Raw genomic sequence first — 6,894 nt, 5'->3', positions numbered from 1 at the left:
GACTAGTTTGTAACAGGCCACAAGATCCCCCCTCAGCCTTCTCTTGTGGAGGCTGAACAGGTTCAGGTCTCGTAGCTTCTCCTTGTAGGGCCTGCCCTGCTGCCCCCTGATCACGTGAATGGCCCTCCTCTAGACCTTCTCCATGTTGTCCACATCCCTCTTGAAGTGCGGTGCCCAGAACGGGACACAGTACTCCAACTGTGGCCTGACCAGTGTCGCATAGAGGGGGAGTATCACTTCCTTGGATCTTGAGGTACATCTGTGGATGCATGAAAATGTGTGGTTGTCCTTCTTGACTGCATCCCCATGCTGCCGGTCCACGTTCATCTCGGCATCAATGATGACTCCAAGATCCTTTTTTGCCTCTGTACTGACGAGAAAGGAGTTCCCCAGCCTGTAGGTATGGTGCCAGTTGTTCCTCCCCAAGTGCATCACTTTGCACTTGTCGGTGTTGAATCACATCCTATTCTCATCCGCCCACCCCTGTAACCTGTCTAGGTCCAATTGCAGCCTATTCCTCCCGTCTAAGGTGCCCGCATCCCCCCACATCTTAGTGTCGTCAGCAAATTTGAACAGGGTGCTTTTTACCCCCTCATCCAAGTCACTGATGAAGATGTTGAACAGTGCGGGCCAAGGACCGAGCCCTGGGGGACCCCACTGCCCACATCCCTCCAGGTCAAAAATGACCCGTCCACCACCACCCTCTGGGTGCGGCCCTCCAGCCAGTTGGTGACCCATCTGACTGTGTAGGTGTCGACACCACAGTCCCCCAGTTTTTTTAATAAGAATAGGGTGAGAGACAGGGTCAAAGTCTTTCTGGACTTTCGGAAGACCTATGTCCACTGCTACCCCTGCATCAGGATTTGGTGACCTGGTCCTAGAAGGCCACCAGGTTGGTCTGACAGGACCTGCCTCTAATGAACCTGTGTTGGTTGCCCCTAAGCATAATCTCTGTGCTTCCCTCAGGGTATTTTACCACAGACTGGTCCCTCCTGATAAAAAGATCCATCAGTCAGTTGGGATCAAGACTGCTTTCTTCTGCACCCTCCTCTGTGTCAGAAAATCTTTGTGAGGGAAGATAGGCCTGGCAAATATAACCTTCTGCTACAGGAACTAACTAGCTTAAGTGTGTGGGGAGGAGAAAAAAGCAGTGTTTGCCTCTTCCAGGTTTGAATAGTGTTTATGTGTATGCAGACTATGTGTGACATGTGCACGTGGGCTGTGCTGAGGCCCCTGCAGAACAGCGGTGCACCACCGGGGTGGGGGGAGCAGCAGGGTCTATTTCGGGAATGCTGCTAGTTGTAGGGACCCCTTTCCACCGCTGCAACTGAAACATGAGGTTTTCTGCAAAATGTAACCTCTTTCCAACTCCTCTTCCTGGGTTGTGCTTTATGAGCATGATTGTTCTGTAAAAATAAATGGATAGAAAGCCCTTCTTCATTCTTTTTTGGGCAGGGAGGGCAGGACTGAAGTGGGAAAAGAAGACAAGGTCATCATCTCTTTGAAGCTGTAATTTTACCAGAGAAACCAACCAAAATACTACTACAAATCCACTGACAACTTCAGGTGAGGACCAAAACAGCATTGAGCAGATGCAGCTTCTGTTTTCAATCAAGAATGAAGGAAGAACTACAAAGACAATAGTGAAGTCCATCTTTTGGCCTGGTCTACACAGTGTTTTGTGCCACTGTCAGGAGGGGTGTGAGAGCAGAGCATTGAAGGCATCTCACTTGAATGTAAGAGGCATGAGTTTAAATTTTCCCCTCCTTCCACTCCATTCAGCAGTAAATGGGCACCTGGTTATTCTGACCAGGATGTTAGTTGGAGCTCCCTTCTGAGTATTGACCCCACAGGCTGAACAGGCCATCTAGGCTGAAGTAGACCTTTGAGGTCAGTTATGGATGTGGCTATATGGGGCAAAGACCCTCGCACCTGATGGTAGACTGAAGTTTACTTGCTTGACTATCCCTGTCAATTCAGGCCATATTCTAGCAAGAGCCAATTATTTCCTACAGCATCATTTTCAACCCAGTTCAAGTGCTGAGGCTTTTTCTCTGTTAAAATGGACATTGTTCTGTATTAAGTGTTCTTCTTTTAGCATTTTTCCCTTTTTAATTTAACTTTTGCTTCTATTTCCTCTCATTTTTCATCAGAATATTTTGAAATTCATTTTTGTCACAAGTATTGTTCACACATGAATATGTATATTTACAACAATGCCAACTCTTATCTAATGATAGTTCCTGGAGGTCACTGTCATTATCCTCCTTTTTCACATGGGGAAACTAAGGCACAGACAGGCTAGAGTCAGAATCAGGAGACAGTATTAAAACTATGGATCTCCTGAACCCCAGTGCTTGTCAGCAGTCTGCTGATCTGCTGCATACATGCCTGCTAGAAAATCCTGGCTGCTACTAAAAGCAGCATGTAAACCCACAAAGAGCTATGTGTATTAGGGAAACGGTGATATAGCTTATCCACCAAATATAAAACAACTGAGGAAGTTTTGTTTCATGCTTTTAAGGCAAACAAGGGGGTCTGGGATGGTGTGGGCACTAAGGTGCATAGTTCATAGTCCCAAGGGTACAAGTTTGAGGCCAAAGCAGAAGTGCTCACAGCACAGTCTGTCAGATTCCAATGAACCTGAAAATGCTGCTAAATACCTTGCATAGAGACAGAAAAGGAAAGACAAGGGAAGGTGTGTTTGGGGGGGTTGTATTTTTAAATTTGCCTCTTCAAGCTTGACAGTTTAAGAATATGAATACTCATCCCTATTTTTGCCAGAAATCAGTATTCTCAGCCTGCAGGTAAATATACAAAGGCTCTGAACATTTCACAAAAGCAGTTTTTAACGCTGTTTGAGTTAAAGGTGTGAACAGGAGAAAAGTTTTAAAAAATAATTAAAAAGATCTTACTCTCTTGATTTGTCAGCTTTCCCTCTCTTGACATCTCACTATTGTCACCAGCAAAAAACAAAACAGGGTGGGGGTGGAATTGAGAGCCAAGACTCTGAATAACCAGAAGACTTTCCATCTTGCTCTGTAAAACAAGGTCTATGCAATAATGCTTAATGAGAGCAATTCCATTAGTCAAAGTGACATTCAGTTACACATCAGGCTTGTCTGTATGCACAGATCTGGGCTTACAGGAGCCAGAGGTAGTGTTGCACTCAGGATCAAGAGCATGTTTCTTCCTTCTTGAATGTCCTTTTAAAAATCTAGAAAAGGGATGCTTAAGCCCATAAAGCTAATCTTTGCAAGCACTAAAAATAGAGAGGTCTGACTGAGAAGGGCATGCATGCTGCAGCTCCATGGAAGATCTCTTTATTTGTTACTCCCACACTTTAATTAAAGCTGTTTCTTATATATGAGCGATCAGACCAATATTCAGTTGGTGTCAAGTGAAAGCCTCCCACGGCTAGGTTACCAGGTGCAAGAACAAGCAGCCTGGAGGCACTCCTTCCCTGCTGCGACAAATAATGCCATAAGTACAGGTTTCTGCTGCCTTTCTCTCCCTTATATTTACAGCCATTCTATAAGCCCTGAAAACAAATTGGGCTTTTGAATTTATGGCACAGATTCCCCCAGCAGAGGCCCAGTGCCCAAGCACATACCAGCATTGTATATATGCTTGGCTGCCCCAAGCAATCCACTGAGAGAAGCAAACAGTCACTTGTGAGGGCTGATTATCAGTTTCAAGTACATTCACCCTCATTTTTAAAATTAAAAACAAAGCATTAAAAGGACCCTAATTTTTCAAAAGCAACTAGTGATACTTGGTGATTCAACTACTAGATGCCTACATTTCAACTGGGGCTTCCCACTTTCTAAAAGTGAATATTATTTATTGTATCACAATAGTATCTGGGGGGCCCAGTTCACATACTGGAACTCCATTGAGTCTGCTGCCTTCGAGAGAGAACAAACAGGCAAATCCTGCTCCAGAGATATGAAAAAAGACCCTTTTCAAGGTGTTTCAGGTTGGGCACTGAAAATTATCTGTCATGTCGAATGAATCAGGCTAAAATCTGTTAGGGAAAGCTACACAAATTGAATCAAAAGTATTCATAGGATAATGTGTCATGGGATGAATAGTTATTTCTTCCTTGATTAATTAGTTGTAATACGGATTTGGGATGTGACAAATTTTCCAGGGTTTTTGCACATCTTTGTCTTACATATACACACACAACACACAGTTGATACTCGAGAGACATTTCCCATGTTCTAGGTATGTGGTTCAATGGTTTCTGAAAGCTTAAGCAATAAATGATACACTAACACAAATAATAATAAATAACAAAGCATGAATGTTAAACTTCGAGCCCCCCAAGTTCCAGCCTGGGTAATTACAACCTACTTACCAATATCTTCCCATTTCCAGTTTGTAGGGTTTCAGTTATTTTGCTTCTTCACGTGATGCACTACCACTAAATCCTGTCATTTTTCTCAGCACATGGTCTCATTTTAAAGATGCATGCACACATATACACATGCAGACATGCATGCACACACACCACCCAACACTTAGGAATGAAATAGATTTTATCAATATCCTTCATATTGAACTACAAAACTGATAGCAGTCTTCTTACAGAAACACTGGGCATGTCTACATGAGACTTTTACTGTGGAGCTGCCTAATTAGATCTGTAGTAAACTTCTTCGCATCTACATGTGTGCCCCTTTTAGGGTGCATAAAACTAATAAACTCTGGAGCAGGTTAGTACTTGTAAATGCAAGTACAAGCCTGCTCTGGAGTTTTTTTGTGCACAGCAGCACACATGTAGACACTGCCCAACTGGTTGGGGCACTAGGGTGCTTTAGTGCAGGGGCTGCCTGCCAGTTAGCCATGCACTGAAGCACCCTTGTGCCCCAGCAAGCCACTCCACAGCACACTGAGCCTGGTCAGAGCAGTCCTGGGCTGCTGTCAGCTGGGGCTGCTCCAACCAGGCTCAGTGTGCTACACATAAAGAAATAGTGGAGCAATATATTCCAGACTTATTTGATCCTGGGTGTACATTCAAATGGTGTACCTGGGAGCAAAAAACTCCAGAGCAATAAGCTCCAGATTTTATTTGTGGTCATTAATTGCAGATGTAGATGTGCCCACTGTCTGCTAAATTTTAAAATGTAGTATTACATTTACACAACTTTTGAAAATAACAAATGTATCAATTTTGTTTGAGATTTAACTGCTTCTGAAATGCTTCTCTTCTGGTTACAGGGATGAAAGCCTGGTATGCTTCATTCTTCCTTAACAACAAAATTCCTCTCCCCTGTCCACTATCATCTCATCTGTCGAGAGAGACTCTTGAATGGCTGATTTCCTAAGAAATTTGGAGCATGCTTCAGCCTCAGGAATCAGCTTAGCTAACATAAGCTTTCTCCCTAATATCATAAAGTTAACTTTTGGGGCTATACCCCAACTATTCCCTGTATCAGCAGTACCAGTAACACCTCATCTAAACATCTACTGATTAAAGTCTCAAGAGTTACAGTGCCCTGGTACTCACATGATCCTTTTATCTATATTTGTACAACTGACTCTCCTTGGTCAATATTTTGTGTCTCCTGCCCTCTCCTGGGTGGAATGGCAACCCTGCTTGCTGGGACGGAGAGCAGGGATCTACATGAAAGTGGTTGGAATTTTTTAAGTTCAAAATAGTGGCAAAAAATTGGGGACTTTCCCAAAAATTGTCTTCCATTTATTCATCAGCTCTGCTTATGTTGCTATTGCCTAGTGGCTGTAATTTAATATATGAGGTAAGTTCTATCACAGCTTCATAAGAATGAAAGTTTAATGGGTTACAGCTCATTTCTGAAAATATCAGTATTACTACCCACATTCCCTCCTTTCTACAATTAACTATTATACTTGGGTTTGTTTCATCATACAGGTAAATCTGAAGAGCCACCAATATTTCTGATTGAAAATTTAGATCCATCTGGCAGTATCAAAAATAGAACTGCAGTTACCATATCCACTATGCAGCTTTATCCTGAGTGAAACCATGTAGGATAATTAGTCTCTAACAGCTAATCTACAGGTCACTCACAGCATTAAAGATGTTTCCACCTGTGTTGTACTCAAATCCAGCAGTCTTAAGTTCTTTTTTTAGATTCCACCAGCAGTTCGTTGAATCTGAATCGAGTTGTACGTCGCTTTCATCAGCACCTGAACATTCTATTACATTTTCCCTGAAAAAAATGTTAGCCGTCCACATAAGGAAACCACCTCCTGAATCTCAGTAGCTGTGCAAAAGAAAAATCTCATTCTTCAAAATAAAATAATCTCTATTTTGAGAATTTTTTAATTGCAAAAACCTCTAAATGTGCTATGGCTATTAAAGGAAGTTTACAATACCCAATTGATATAGGCAAATATTGTCCCCACTGCACAAATGAAGAGGGCTACTTCATATGTACCCTGGAGTATAACTGGACTAGCACAATCATGAATTCATTCCTCTATATTTATGGCATGACTGTGTTAGTTTCCATGGTGTGGAGGGTCAGGTTCTAAGTAAAGGTGAAGTTATATGTTACACTTATGTCACAGATTAGCAAGGTCTATTAAGTGGTGGTAAAGTTAGAAAATGCTGTGAGAAGTTGCATTTTAAGCGTTAATACGGTTTCTTGCCTTACCTCTGGAGCAAACTAAAGTTACCCTAAGACAAGCTAGGTAGCACAGCCCAGAGCAAAAACTTTGTTTGAAGTGGCATAACTTTCAGACACTCCAAAGGCACTTTGCACAAATTAACGAACTTCAAATGTGAGTATCCACATGGTAAAGTGCCCGTAGTATGGTCTAAGTGTAATGTGTAACTTCATCGTAAGATTTAAAATGTTTCCTCCCAAAATTCTGGTTGCTGTATTTTTCTAAGACTTCTGG

Source organism: Crocodylus siamensis, chromosome 2 (assembly GCF_052110815.1).
Source record: "Crocodylus siamensis isolate JL-2025a chromosome 2, ASM5211081v1, whole genome shotgun sequence".
NCBI lineage: Eukaryota > Metazoa > Chordata > Crocodylia > Crocodylidae > Crocodylus > Crocodylus siamensis.
Note: the sequence above shows the minus strand (reverse complement) of the source record.